Source organism: Mus musculus, chromosome 5 (assembly GCF_000001635.26).
Source record: "Mus musculus strain C57BL/6J chromosome 5, GRCm38.p6 C57BL/6J".
Classification (NCBI taxonomy): Eukaryota; Metazoa; Chordata; class Mammalia; order Rodentia; family Muridae; genus Mus; species Mus musculus.
Genome location: NC_000071.6, coordinates 61,591,328 through 61,606,377, shown reverse-complemented (window position 1 = coordinate 61,606,377; position 15,050 = coordinate 61,591,328). Strand labels below are relative to the sequence as shown.

The 15,050-nt window shown below is 37.7% G+C and overlaps 1 pseudogene; it reads left to right on the top strand.

Moving 5' to 3' along the window:
- Positions 1-2,172: 2,172 nt before the first annotated feature.
- On the top strand, positions 2,173-3,795 carry Gm43383 (annotated as a pseudogene).
- The last annotated feature ends 11,255 nt before the right edge of the window (positions 3,796-15,050 follow it).

The window sequence follows — 15,050 nt, the reverse complement described above, 5'->3', positions numbered from 1 at the left end:
AGAGTTGTCAATAAAATACCACTACCTTTTTTCTTATGCAGAACAAAGTTACTTTTGTTTATCACTTTCTAGCAAAGATGAAATGCATGTTTTAATGTCTGAAAAATAATAATCATCATGAAAAGATTAAAGAAAAATAAACAGTTTGCATCACTTGCTAGGAAAAATATTTTGGCTAAAATTAATTACCAATTTCCTATATTGTAAATTATTCCAGGATTAATTTATTCTCTGGATCTTAAAAATAAAATGTTGAGAAGATAGTATGTATCTTTCCCAACAATAGTACATGTTTCTCATATTTCACAATTATCTTTCTTAGTGTGTTAGAGTTAGAGAACTGATGTTATTTATATTATCTCCCCCTTCATACGTGTATATGATGTTTGCAAAATAAACTTGAAGTATGCAAATCAGATATGTTATTAACATATCAACTGGATTTGCTGTTGAACTTATTTTATGAAAATATAAAATATTTTCCAAAGTACTATTAGTTAATACATGGTAATAAGAAGCCAGCTTTATATGAAATGTGAGATCATCTTCAAATTCTCCTCTATAATCTTTCAAAGTAAAAGAGAGCTAATAAATGATAAAATTGTGGTGCAAGGAAATCCCAGTTTAAGTGTTTAACTAGCATCCATGAGGAAGAATATATAAGTATTTGTGGATGAATAGAATACAGAATATTTGTGGGCAACTGATATATTAGTATAATACTTTATAATGTATTTAAATTAATATGTAAAACTTGTATAATGGTTTTCAAAAAGATCATAGAAATATATGTGCTTACAAATTTAAGTTGTGAACTGAAAAACTGATATTTTCTTTCTCAAGTAATTTTAGATATTAATAAATCATTGTACCAAATTTCAAGGGAAATAATCCCAGGCACCAAAAAATTGTAAATGTGTGCATATTGATTTCTTCTCCTTAATGAAATATGGTTGCACAAAAATATGAAAAGCAATTATTTACCTGATGCCCATGGATGCAAAAACTGGAGTAGCAGACAGACATGAGCAGTCAATCATTCAGGTGCTGCAGATTGAACACAGCTCCTCTAGAAGAAAATTCAATCCTCTTGTCCCTGATCCATATCTTTAGTACCCAACCACTCAGAACTACAGCATCAGTTTTGCTTAAAATGTCACTTTTATTACTCTTTCTGTTCTTTGTAATACCTATCATCACTGGAAATATTTTCTGTTTGTTTATTTTTCTATTACCAGCAATTTATTTGCTGATGAAGCTCTTTGTGAATAAATGTAATATACATTTCCCAGTCCTTTCTTTGTTGTATCTATTTTGTTTGCAATAGCCCTTTGGTTCATATATTGTTATAGTCTAGCATTTCTTTAATATGTTCAAATATTTATATAAATATCCCTAGCCATTTATTATATAGGTCTGGGAGGCCTTCACCTTTCCCAAGTGTGAACTAGAAATGATATTGCTGCATTATTTATAAATGACTCATGAGATGTCACATACACTTTTTGAGAATAAAAACGTAAATCACTTTCTTAAAGTAAAGTTTTTCATAATTTTAGTCTGCATGGTTTTAAGAAATATTCCTGTTGTTAAATTAAAAGCTATCATTAGTCATTTTATAGAATGCTAAAATACCTTAAGGAAGATATGTCTTAAAAGTGTTTTAATGGCTCTCCTCAAAATCCATGAACATTAAAATCATATTTTGAACTTAACATTACATTTAGTTAATGATATATATATAATAGGATAATATAGTTAGTATATACTACATCTGTCTATGCCATAATTAAAATTGCTCTCAGTGTATATTATTGATCTCTAAAAACATAGAAACTCCATATTATTATTATTATTACTATTACATTTCTACCTCTATATTGTATTTTAAAGAATTATTCCCATAGGAAGACAGTTTAGTGACACTTTTTGTATCATACTGTGAAACTAGATACATGGCCTTAGGCCACCTTTTAATGATTTCAGATTTAAAATGAAGTTTCCACTTCACAACATTCAGTATGACTTAAAACTCCCCTACATTTTCTTCAGTGCCATGACTGAATAACCTCCTTCATCCAATTGTGCTTACCTTTAATTACTTCAAAGCCTGACTGAAATCAATGTCTTCATTTTAATATAATGCCTGTTGAATCAATGAAAAGATCTGGAATGGTATTTACTCTGAGTAAAAACACAACTAAGAAAAGAAAAGGAAAGTCTGAGCAAGAAATGCCTTCCATTTTTCTTCTGCTTCACTTCTGTGATAGAGGAGTCGCTGGAGACTGGTATCCCCTGGCAAACAGCCCCCTCATTGCCATATCAACAAACAACCTCAGGCTTTTTAGAAAATTAGGTTTGTCAACCGTTATTGAGTTGTGTGGCTGAGCACACAATAGATGAGAATGAAAGATTATAACTTAAGCCTTTAAAGTCCTTTTCAGGAATTTATTATATAGGTCTGGGAGGCCTTCACCTTTCCCAAGTGTGAACTAGAAATGATATTGCTGCATTATTTATAAATGACTCATGAGATATCACATACACTATTTTGCCCTTTTCTTATTGGCAAGAGGAAAATATATTTATGATTTGGCAAGCATTGTTATTACAAGTAGGAATTTGAGAATTCATATATCAAAATAAAATCAATTAAATTTAAAATAGCTAACATTGCACATGGTACACAGCTTGTGATTCTTTATATAACATAGACAAGCATAACAGAGGCCTGGTACTGGCTTCCACATAACCTAGAAATAAACAGTTTTAAAGATAGAAATTGCATTCAGAATCACACAATTTTACTTATGGAGATAATCAGTGATATGTCTGTTTAATGACTTCATCCAGATGTGTGTAAATCAAATATTATGACAAACATGTAAATCCCAGCTCTTAGAACTTCTACAAATCTGATAATTTCTGTTTGTTCAGAAGAAGAAAAAAAGGAAGAAAGAAAAAAGAAAAAAAAGAATAAAAGAAATAAAAACAAAAGATTGTTGTATTGTTATATTGACTATTTGCAAATCAATATGCAAAATGTACTATATTACAAGTTTCTGCATGAACACAAACTGGTATATGCCGATATATTAATGTTATATATGTGTATATGTGCATGCAGTTATATGTATAAATACTACCTGTGAACATGTATGTGTTTGTGAATTTACACATCATGCAATATTTTGAAAGCTGATGAAATAAACTATTTTAGGTCATTTCGTGGACACTTCGGGTCTGAAAGCATCAGTGGGAGCAGAGCCAAAGGAGAACAGATGGGCCTGTCAGAACTTTAAGATTTGAGTTTGGGCCTTTTGAGCCCAGGATCTCTAAGTCCACTGTTATTTCTGTCCTTTGGACTATAAGGTTTATGTAGGTAGTCTTGGAAACAATGGGAACAGGACTGAATTAAAATGGGCTTTTGGCTATTACGGACCACTCTGAAATCTGTGGGTTGCTCAAAACCCAACTTAAATTTGAGGATCCTTGAGCTGTTGCTACTGCTGTCCACAAGCAAGATGGAAGAACACTATGTGGCTGCCATGTAAGAGTGGAACTGTCAAATGGTGAAAGGAAAAGTCGGAATTGTGACCACCTCCCTCATGTGGTTATCTTTCTCAAGATGCTTACTGCAGGAGGAGTCCTCCAGCTCTGTGCAGATCACCAAGAGGGGGAAGCTTTTCCAGAAGCCAGAGCAGGTCACTTTCTAGGAGAACAAAAATGTCTTTGCCTCATGAGAGAAATCACACGCCATCCCAATCCTTCTCTAGGCACCCAGAGCTGATCTAGGTCAAATGAAAGAAAACAGAAGACCAGTTTGCAAAAGTGGTGTTCAGGAAATAATTTCATTTGATATAATTATGTACCAGAAATTAAAGTTTTGTTTGATACTTCATAAGCTTGGCTCATTTTTAAAATGATTTAGCTTTTCAAATTTGTTTTGTCTCTTGGAATAGTGTCACACAAAACAATGTAATTCTTGTTTCAAATGGATCATATGAGGCACGTGATATCAAGAATTGTTACTTTACAATGTTCCCTTAAGCAAGATGGAGATTTTAAGGATATTAATAACTCACTTACAGAAATACAGGAGAACACTGCTAAACAGGTAGAAGTCCTGAAAGAGGAAGCACAAAAATCCCTCAAAGAATTACAGGGGAAAAAAAAAAAAAGCTAAACAGGTAGAAGTCCTTAAAGAAACACAAAAAATCCTTTAAAGAATTACAGGAAAACACAACCAAACAGGTGATAGAATTGAACGAAACCATCCAAGATCTAAAAATGGAAGTAGAAACAATAAAGAAAACCCAAAGGGAAACAACTCTTGAGATAGAAATCCTAGAAAAGAAATTAAGAACCATAGATGCAAGCATCAGCAACCGAATACAAGGATGGAAGAGAGGATATAAGGTGCAGAAGATTCCATAGAAAACATAGACATAGCAATCAAAGAAAATGCAAAATGAAAAAAGATCCTGACTCAAAACATACAGGAAATCCAGGACACAATGAGATGACCAAACCTAAGGATAATAGTTATAGATGAGAATGAAGAGTTTCAACTTAAAGGACCAGTGAATATTTTCAACAAAATTATAGAAGAAAACGTCCCTAACCTAAAGAAAGAGATGCCCATGAACATACAAGAAGCCTACAGAACTCCAAATAGGCTGTACCAGAAAAGATATTCCTCCCAACACATAATAATCAGAACAACAAATGAACTAAATAAAGATAGAATATTGAGCAGCAGCGGTCGCCACCTGGGTTCCAGGACTCCGCGGGACCTAGGAAATTAGTCTGAACAGGTTAGAGGGTGCGCCAGAGAACCAAACAGCTTCTGGGACAGGCAGAAGCACAGAGCCGCTGAGGCAGCACCCTTGGCGGGCCACAGACAGCCGGCCACCGTCCGGACCAGAGGACAGGTGTCCGCCTGGCTTGGGAGGTGGCCTCAGCCTCAGCAGCAGCGGTCGCCATCTTGGTTCTGGGACTCAGCAGAACTTAGGAAATTAGTCTGAACAGGTCAGAGGGTGCACCAGAGAACCGGACAGCTTCTGGGACAGGCAGAAGCACAGAGCCGCTGAGGCAGCACCCTTGGCGGGCCAGAGACAGCCGGCCACCGTCCGGACCAGAGGACAGGTGTCACCCTGGCTTGGGAGGTGGCCTCAGCCTCAGCAGCAGCGGTCGCCATCTGGGTTCCGGGACTCCACGGGACCTAGGAAATTAGTCTGAACAGGTTAGAGGGTGCGCCAGAGAACCGGACAGCTTCTGGGACAGCCGGAAGCACAGAGCTGCTGAGGCAGTACCCTTTGCAGGCTGCAGACAGCCGGCCACCGTACGGACCAGAGGACAGGTGTCTACCTGGCTCCGGGGCGGCCTCAGCCTCAGGAGCAGCGGTCGCCATCTTGGTTCCAGGACTCCCTGGAACTTAGGAATTTAGTCTGCACAGGTGAGAGTCTGCACCACAGAAGGTGACAGCTTCTGGGAACTGCCAAAGCAACACAGCTTCTGAGAGAGGCCCTGTTTTGGGCCTTCTTCTTCGACCAGGAGGAGGTCCAAAAACAAGATATCTGCACACCTTCCCTGTAAGAAAGCGTGCCAGCAGAGAGTGCTCTGAGCACTGAAACTCAGAGGAGAGAATCTGTCTCCCAGGTCTGCTGAGAAATGGTAACAGAATCACCAGAAGAACAATCTCTAAACAGAGTCAACTATAACTACTAACTCCAGAGATTACCAGATGGCGAAAGGTAAACGTAGGTATCCTACTAACAGGAACCAAGACCACTCACCATCATCAGAACCCAGAACTCCCACTTCACCCAGTCCAGGGCACCCCAACACACCCGAAAACCTAGACCTAGATTTAAAAGCATATCTCATGATGATGGTAGAGGACATCAAGAAGGACTTTAATAAATCACTTAAAGAAATACAGGAGAACACTGCTAAAGAGTTACAAGTCCTTAAAGAAAAACAGGAAAACACAATCAAACAGGTAGAAGTCCTTACAGAAAAAGAGGAAAAAACACACAAACAGGTGATGGAAATGAACAAAACCATACTAGACCTAAAAAGGGAAGTAGACACAATAAAGAAAACTCAAAGTGAGGCAACACTGGAGATAGAAACCCTAGGAAAGAAATCTGGAACCATAGATTTGAGCATCAGCAACAGAATACAAGAGATGGAAGAGAGAATCTCAGGTGCAGAAGATTCCATAGAGAACATCGGCACAACAATCAAAGAAAATGGAAAATGCAAAAAGATCCTAACTCAAAACATCCAGGAAATCCAGGACACAATGAGAAGACCAAACCTACGGATAATAGGAGTGGATGAGAATGAAGATTTTCAACTCATCTTCAACAAAATTATTGAAGAAAACTTCCCAAATATAAAGAAAGAGATACCTATGAACATACAAGAAGCCTACAGAACTCCAAATAGACTGGACCAAAAAAGAAATTCCTCCCGACACATAATAATCAGAACAACAAATGCACTAAATAAAGATAGAATACTAAAAGCATTAAGGGAAAAAGGTCAAGTAACATACAAAGGCAAGCCTATCAGAATTACACCAGATTTTTCACCAGAGACTATGAAAGCCAGAAGAGCCTGGAGAGATGTTATACAGACACTAAGAGAACACAAATGCCAGCCCAGGCTACTATACCCAGCCAAACTCTCAATTACCATAGATGGAGAAACCAAAGTATTCCACGACAAAACCAAATTCACATATTATCTCTCCACGAATCCAGCCCTTCAAAGGTTAATAACAGAAAAAAACCAATACAAGAACGGGAACAATGCCCTAGAAAAAACAAGAAGGTAATCCCTCAACAAACCTAAAAGAAGACAGCCACAAGAATAGAATGCCAACTTTAACAACAAAAATAACAGGAAGCAACAATTACTTTTTCTTAATATCTCTTAACATCAATGGTCTCAACTCCCCAATAAAAAGACATAGACTAACAAACTGGCTACACAAACAAGACCCAACATTTTGCTGTTTACAGGAGACACATCTGAGAGAAAAAGATAGACACTACCTCAGAATAAAAGGCTGGAAAACAATTTTCCAAGCAAATGGTATGAAGAAACAAGCTGGAGTAGCCATCCTAATATCTGATAAGATTGACTTCCAACCCAAAGTCATCAAAAAAGACAAGGAGGGGCACTTCGTTCTCATCAAAGGTAAAATCCTCCAAGAGGAACTCTCAATTCTGAATATCTATGCTCCAAATACAAGGTCAGCCACATTCATTAAAGAAACTTTAGTAAAGCTCAAAGCACACATTGCACCTCACACAATATTAGTGGGAGACTTCAACACACCACTTTCACCAATGGACAGATCATGGAAACAGAAACTAAACAGGGACACACTGAAACTAATAGAAGTGATGAAACAAATGGATCTGACAGATATCTACAGAACATTTTATCCTAAAACAAAAGGATATACCTTCTTCTCAGCACCTCACGGGACCTTCTCCAAAATTGACCACATAATAGGTCACAAAACAGGCCTCAACAGATACAAAAATATTGAAATTGTCCCATGTATCCTATCAGATCACCATGCACTAAGGCTGATCTTCAATAACAAAAAAAATAACAGAAAGCCAACACTCACGTGGAAACTGAACAACACTCTTCTCAATGATACCTTGGTCAAGGAAGGAATAAAGAAAGAAATTAAAGACTTTTTAGAGTTTAATGAAAATGAAGCCACAACATACCCAAACCTTTGGGACACAATGAAAGCATTTCTAAGAGGGAAACTCATAGCTCTGAGTGCCTCCAAGAAGAAACGGGAGAGAGCACATACTAGCAGCTTGACAACACATCCAAAAGCTCTAGAAAAAAAGGAAGCAAATTCACCCAAGAGGAGTAGACGGCAAGAAATAATCAAACTCAGGGGTGAAATCAACCAAGTGGAAACAAGAAGAACTATTCAAAGAATTAACCAAACGAGGAGTTGGTTCTTTGAGAAAATCAACAAGATAGATAAACCCTTAGCTAGACTCACTAGAGGGCACAGAGACAAAATCCTAATTAACAAAATCAGAACTGAAAAGGGAGACATAACAACAGATCCTGAAGAAATTCAAAACACCATCAGATCCTTCTACAAAAGGCTATACTAAACAAAACTGGAAAACCTGGACGAAATGGACAAATTTCTGGACAGATACCAGGTACCAAAGTTGAATCAGGATCACGTTGACCTTCTAAACAGTCCCATATCCCCTAAAGAAATAGAAGCAGTTATAAATAATCTCCCAGCCAAGAAAAGCCCAGGACCAGACAGGTTTAGTGCAGAGTTCTATCAGACCTTCAAAGAAGATCTAATTCCAGTTCTGCACAAACTTTTTCACAAGATAGAAGTAGAAGGTACTCTACCCAACTCATTTTATGAAGCCACTATTACTCTGATACCTAAACCACAGAACAACAAAGATAGAGAACTTCAGACCAATTTCTCTTATGAATATCGATGCAAAAATCCTCAATAAAATTCTCGCTAACCGAATCCAAGAACACATTAAAGCAATTATCCATCCTGACCATGTAGGTTTTATTCCAGGGATGCAGAGATGGTTTAATATACGAAAATCCATCAATGTAATCCACTATATAAACAAACTCAAAGACAAAAACCACATGATCATCTCGTTAGATACAGAAAAAGCATTTGACAAGATCCAACACCCATTCATGATAAAAGTTCTGGAAAGATCAGGAATTCAAGGCCCATACCTAAACATGATAAAAGCAATCTACAGCAAACCAGTAGCCAACATCAAAGTAAATGGAGAGAAGCTGGAAGCAATCCTACTAAAATCAGGGACTAGACAAGGCTGCCCACTTTCTCCCTACCTTTTCAACATAGTACTTGAAGTATTAGCCAGAGCAATTCGACAACAAAAGGAGATCAAGGGGATACAAATTGGAAAGGAGGAAGTCAAAATATCACTTTTTGCAGATGATATGATAGTATATATAAGTGACCCTAAAAATTCCACCAGAGAACTCCTAAACCTGATAAACAGCTTCGGTGAAGTAGCTGGATATAAAATTAACTCGAACAAGTCAATGGCCTTTCTCTACACAAATAATAAACAGGCTGAGAAAGAAATTAGGGAAACAACACCCTTCTCAATAGTCACAAATAATATAAAATATCTCGGCATGACTCTAACTAAGGAAGTTCTTACACGCGTTCGCGCGACCGGCCTGGAAGAACACAACAAACCGGAATCTTCTGCGGCAAAAGCTTTATTGCTTACATCTTCAGGAGCAAGAGTGCAAGAGAGAGAAAAAGAACAAGAAAAAGAACAAGAACAAGAGAGCAAGAGAGCAAGAGCAAGAGCAAGAGCAAGAAAGCAAGAAAAAGAACAAGAACAAGAAAGCAAGAGAGAGAGAACAAGAAAGCAAGAGAAAGAATGGCAAAACCCCGTCCCTTTTAAGGAGAATTATCCTCCGCCTAGGACGTATTACTCCCTGATTGGCTGCAGCCCATCGGCTCAGTTGTCATCACAAGAAAGGCAGAACACATGGCGGGAAACTGCCCCTGCACGTGTGCAGATTATGTTTACCACTTAGAACACAGCTGTCAGCGCCATCTTATAATGGCAAATGTGAGGGCGGCTCCCAACATGAAAGATCTGTATGATAAAAACTTCAAGTCTCTGAAGAAAGAAATTAAAGAAGATCTCAGAAGATGGAAAGATCTCCCATGCTCATGGATTGGCAGGATCAACATTGTAAAAATGGCTATCTTGCCAAAAGCAATCTACAGATTCAATGCAATCCCCATCAAAATTTCAACTCAATTCTTCAACGAATTAGAAGGAGCAATTTGCAAATTCATCTGGAATAACAAAAAACCTAAGATAGCAAAAACTCTTCTCAAGGATAAAAGAACCTCTGGTGGAATCACCATGCCTGACCTAAAGCTTTACTACAGAGCAATTGTGGTAAAAACTGCATGGTACTGGTATAGAGACAGACAAGTAGACCAATGGAATAGAATTGAAGACCCAGAAATGAACCCACACACCTATGGTCACTTGATCTTCGACAAGGGAGCTAAAACCATCCAGTGGAAGAAAGACAGCATTTTCAACAATTGGTGCTGGCACAACTGGTTGTTATCATGTAGAAGAATGCTAATTGATGCATTCCTATCTCCTTGTACTAAGGTCAAAGCTAAGTGGATCAAGGAACTCCACATAAAACCAAATACAGTGAAACTTATAGAGGAGAAATTGGGGAAAAGCCTTGAAGATATGGGCACAGGGGAAAAATTCCCGAACAGAGCAGCAATGGCTTGTGCTGTAAGATCGAGAATTGACAAATGGGACCTAATGAAACTCCAAAGTTTCTGCAAGGCAAAAGACACCGTCAATAAGACAAAGAGACCACCAACAGATTGGGAAAGGATCTTTACCTATCCTAAATCAGATAGGGGACTAATATCCAACATATATAAAGAACTCAAGAAGGTGGACTTCAGAAAATCAAATATCCCCATTAAAAAACGGGGCTCAGAACTGAACAAAGAATTCTCACCTGAGGAATACCGAATGGCAGAGAAGCACCTGAAAAAATGTTCAACATCCTTAATCATCAGGGAAATGCAAATCAAAACAACCCTGAGATTCCACCTCACACCAGTCAGAATGTCTAAGATCAAAAATTCAGGTGACAGCAGATGCTGGTGAGGATGTGGAGAAAGAGGAACACTCCTCCATTGTTGGTGGGATTGCAGACTTGTACAACCACTCTGGAATTCCGTCTGGCGGTTCCTCAGAAAATTGGACATAGTACTACCGGAGGATCCAGCAATACCTCTCCTGGACATATATCCAGAAGATGCCCCAACTGGTAAGAAGGACACATGCTCCACTATGTTCATAGCAGCCTTATTTATAATAGCCAGAAGCTGGAAAGAACCCAGATGCCCCTCAACAGAAGAATGGATACAGAAAATGTGGTACATCTACACAATGGAGTACTACTCAGCTATTAAAAAGAATGAATTTATGAAATTCCTAGCCAAATGGATAGACCTGGAGGGCATCATCCTGAGTGAGGTAACACACTCACAAAGGAACTCACACAATATGTACTCACTGATAAGTGGATATTAGCCCAAAACCTAGGATATCCAAGATATAAGATACAATTTCCTAAACACATGAAACTCAAGAAAAATGAAGACTGAAGTGTGAACACTATGACCCTCCTTAGAAGTGGGAACAAAACACCCATGGAAGGAGTTACAGAGACAAAGTTTGGAGCTGAGACGAAAGGATAGACCATGTAGAGACTGCCATATCCAGGGATCCACCCCATAATCAGCATCCAAACGCTGACACCATTGCATACACTAGCAAGATTTTATCGAAAGGACCCAGATGTAGCTGTCTCTTGTGAGACTATGCTGGGGCCTAGCAAACACAGAAGTGGATGCTCACAGTCAGCTATTGGATGGATCACAGGGCTCCCAATGGAGGAGCTAGAGAAAGTACCCAAGGAGCTAAAGGGATCTGCAACCCTATAGGTGGATCAACATTATGAACTAACCAGTACCACGGAGCTCTTGACTCTAGCTGCATATGTATCAAAAGATGGCCTAGTCGGCCATCACTGGAAAGAGAGGCCCATTGGACATGCAAACTTTATATGCCCCAGAACAGGGGAATGCCAGGGCCAAAAAGGGGGAGTGGGCGAGTAGGGGTGTGGGGGTGGGTGGGTATGGGGGACTTTTGGTATAGCATTGGAAATGTAAATGAGCTAAATACCTAATAAAAAATGGAAAGAAAAAAAAAGATAGAATATTAAAAGCAGTAAGGGGAAAAGGTCATGAAACATATAAAGGCAGACCTACTAGAATTATACCAGACTTCTCACCAGAGACTATGAAAGTCAGAAGGTCCTGGACAGATGCCATGCAGACTCTAAGAGAACACAAATGCCAGCCCAGGCTACTATACCCAGCAAAACTCTCAATTACCATAGATGTTGAAAACAAAGTATTCCATGACAAAACCAAATTCATACAATATCTTTCCATGAATCCAGCCATCAAAGGATAATAAAGGGAAAACTCCAACACAAGGAGGGAAATTCTACCATAGAAAAAGAAAGTAATCCTTCAACAAACCTAAAAGAAGATAGCCAAAAGAACAGAATTCTAACTCTAACAAAAAAAATTAATAATAGGAAGCAACAATTACTTTTCGTTAATATCTCTTAATATCAATGAACTCAATTCCCCAGTAAAAAGATATAGACTAACAGACTAGCTACATAAACAGGAACCAATATTTTGCTACATACAGGAAACTCACCTCAGGGACAAAGGCAGATATTACCTCAGAGTAAAAGGCTGGAAAACAATTTCCAATCAAACGGTTCAAAGATAAAAGCAGGAGTAGCCATTCTAATATCTAATAAAATCTACTTGCAACTCAAAGTTATCAAAAAAAAAAAAAAAAAAAAAAGACAAGGAGGGGCACTTCACACTCATCAAGGGGAAAATCTTCCAAGATGAACTCTCAATTCTTAATATCTATGCTCAAAATGCAAAGGCATCACATTAATTATGGAAACTTTAGTAAAGCTCAAAGCACACATTGTACCTCACACAATAATAGTGGGAGACTTCAACACCCCACTGTCACCAATGGACAGATCCTGGAAACAGAAACTTAACAGAGGCACATTGAAACTAACAGAAGATATGAAACAAGTGGATTTAACAGAACATTTTATCTTAAAACGAAAGTAAATACTTTCAACTCAGCACCTCATGGTACCTTCTAGAAGACTGACCATGTAATTGGTCACAAAACATGCCTCAACAGATACAAAAATATTGGAATTATCCCATGCATCCTATCAGATCACCATGAACTAAGGCTGATCTACAATATCAACATAAATAATAGAAAGTCAACATTCACGTGGAAGCTGAACAACACTCTACTCAATGATACTGTGGTCAAGAACGAAATAAGAAAGAGATTGAAGACTTTTTAGTTTAATGAAAATGAAGCAAGAACATACCCAAAATTTTGGGACACAATGAAAGCATTCCTAACAGGAAAATTCATAGCTCTGAGTGCCGCCAGAAAGAAATTCGAGAGAGCATACACTTGACAACACACCTAAAAGCTCTAGAACCAAAGGAAGCAAGTTCATCAAAGAGGAGTAGATAGCAGGAAATAATCAAACTTAGGGCTGAAATCAACCAAGTCGGGGGAGGGGAGAACTATACAAACAATCAACCAAACCAGGAGCTGTTTCTTTGAGAAAATCAACAGGATAGAGAAACCTTTAAGCAGACTAACCAGAGGGCACTAGGACAGTATCCTAATTAACAAAATCAAAAATAAAAAAGAGACATAACAACTGAATCTGAGGAAATCCAAAACATCATCAGATCCTACTACAAAAGGCTATACTCAACAAAACTGAAAAACCTCGATGAAATGGACAATTCCTAGACTGATACGTGGTACCAAAGTTAAATCAAGATCAGATTAAAGGTCTAAGCAGTCCCATTTCCCCTAAAAAATAGAAGCAGTCATTAATAATCTCCCAACCAAAAAAAGCCCAGGACCAGATGGGCTGAGTACAGAGTTTTCTCAAACCTTCAAAGAAGACCTAAATCTAACTCTCCTCAAACTATTCCACTAAATAGAAACAGAAGGTACTCTACCCAATTCATTCTATGAAGCCACAATTATTCTGATACCTAAACCACATAAAGCCCCAACAAATAAAGAGAATTTCAGATGAATTTCCCTTATGAATATCGATGCAGAAATAGTCAATAAAATTCTCAAAAACCGAACCCAAGAAGGCATCAGAACTATCATTCATCATGTTCAAATATGTTTCATCCCAGGGATGCAGGGATGGTTTAATATATGGAAATTCATCAATGTAATACACTATATAAACAAACTCAAAGACAAAATCCACAGGATTCTCTCCATAGATACTAAGAAATCATTTTACAAAATCCAACACCCATCCATGATAAAAAGTATTAGACATATCAAGAATTCAAGGCCCATACTGAAATATAATGAAAGTAATATACAGCAAACCAAATCAAAGTAAATGGAAAGAAACTTGAAGCAATCCCACTGAAATCAGAGACTAGCAAAGGTTGCCCACTTTCCCCCTACTTATTCAATATAGTCCTAGAAGTCCTAGCCAGAACAATTAAACAACAAAGGAGGTCAAATGGATAAAAATTGCAAAGGAAGAAGTAAAAATATCACTATTTGCAGATAATATGATAGTATATATACGTGACCCTAAAAATTCCACCAGAGAACTCCTAAACCTAATAAACAGCTTCAGTGCAGTAGCTGGATATAAAATTAACTCATACAAATCAGTGGTCTTTCTCTACACAAAGTATAAACAGATTGAAAAAGAAATTAGTGTAACAACACACTTTACAATAGTCACAAGTAGTATAAATTACCTTGTTATGACTCTAACTAAGGAAGTGAAAGATCTGTATGATAAGAACTTCAAGTCTCTGAAGAAAGAAATTGAAGTAGATCTCAGAAGATGGAAAGATCTCCCATGATCATGGATTGTTAGGATTAATATAGTAAAAATCGCTATCTTGCCAAAAGCAATCTACAGATTCAATGCAATCCCCATCAAAATTTCAATTAAATTCTTCATGGAGTTAGAAAGGGAAATTTGCAAATTCATCTGAAATAACAAAAAACACCCTAGGATAGCAAAAACTATTCTCAACAATAAAAGAACCTCTGGTGGAATCACCATGCCTGACTTCAAGATGTACTAAAAGCAATTGTGATTAAAAACTCCCAGGTATTGGTACAGTGATAGGCAGATAGATCAGTACAGTAGAATAAAAGACCCAGAAATGAACCCACTTACCTATGGTCATTTGATCTTTGACAAATGAGCTAAAACCATCCAGAGGAAAAAAAGATAACATTTTCAATAAATGGTGCTGTCTCACC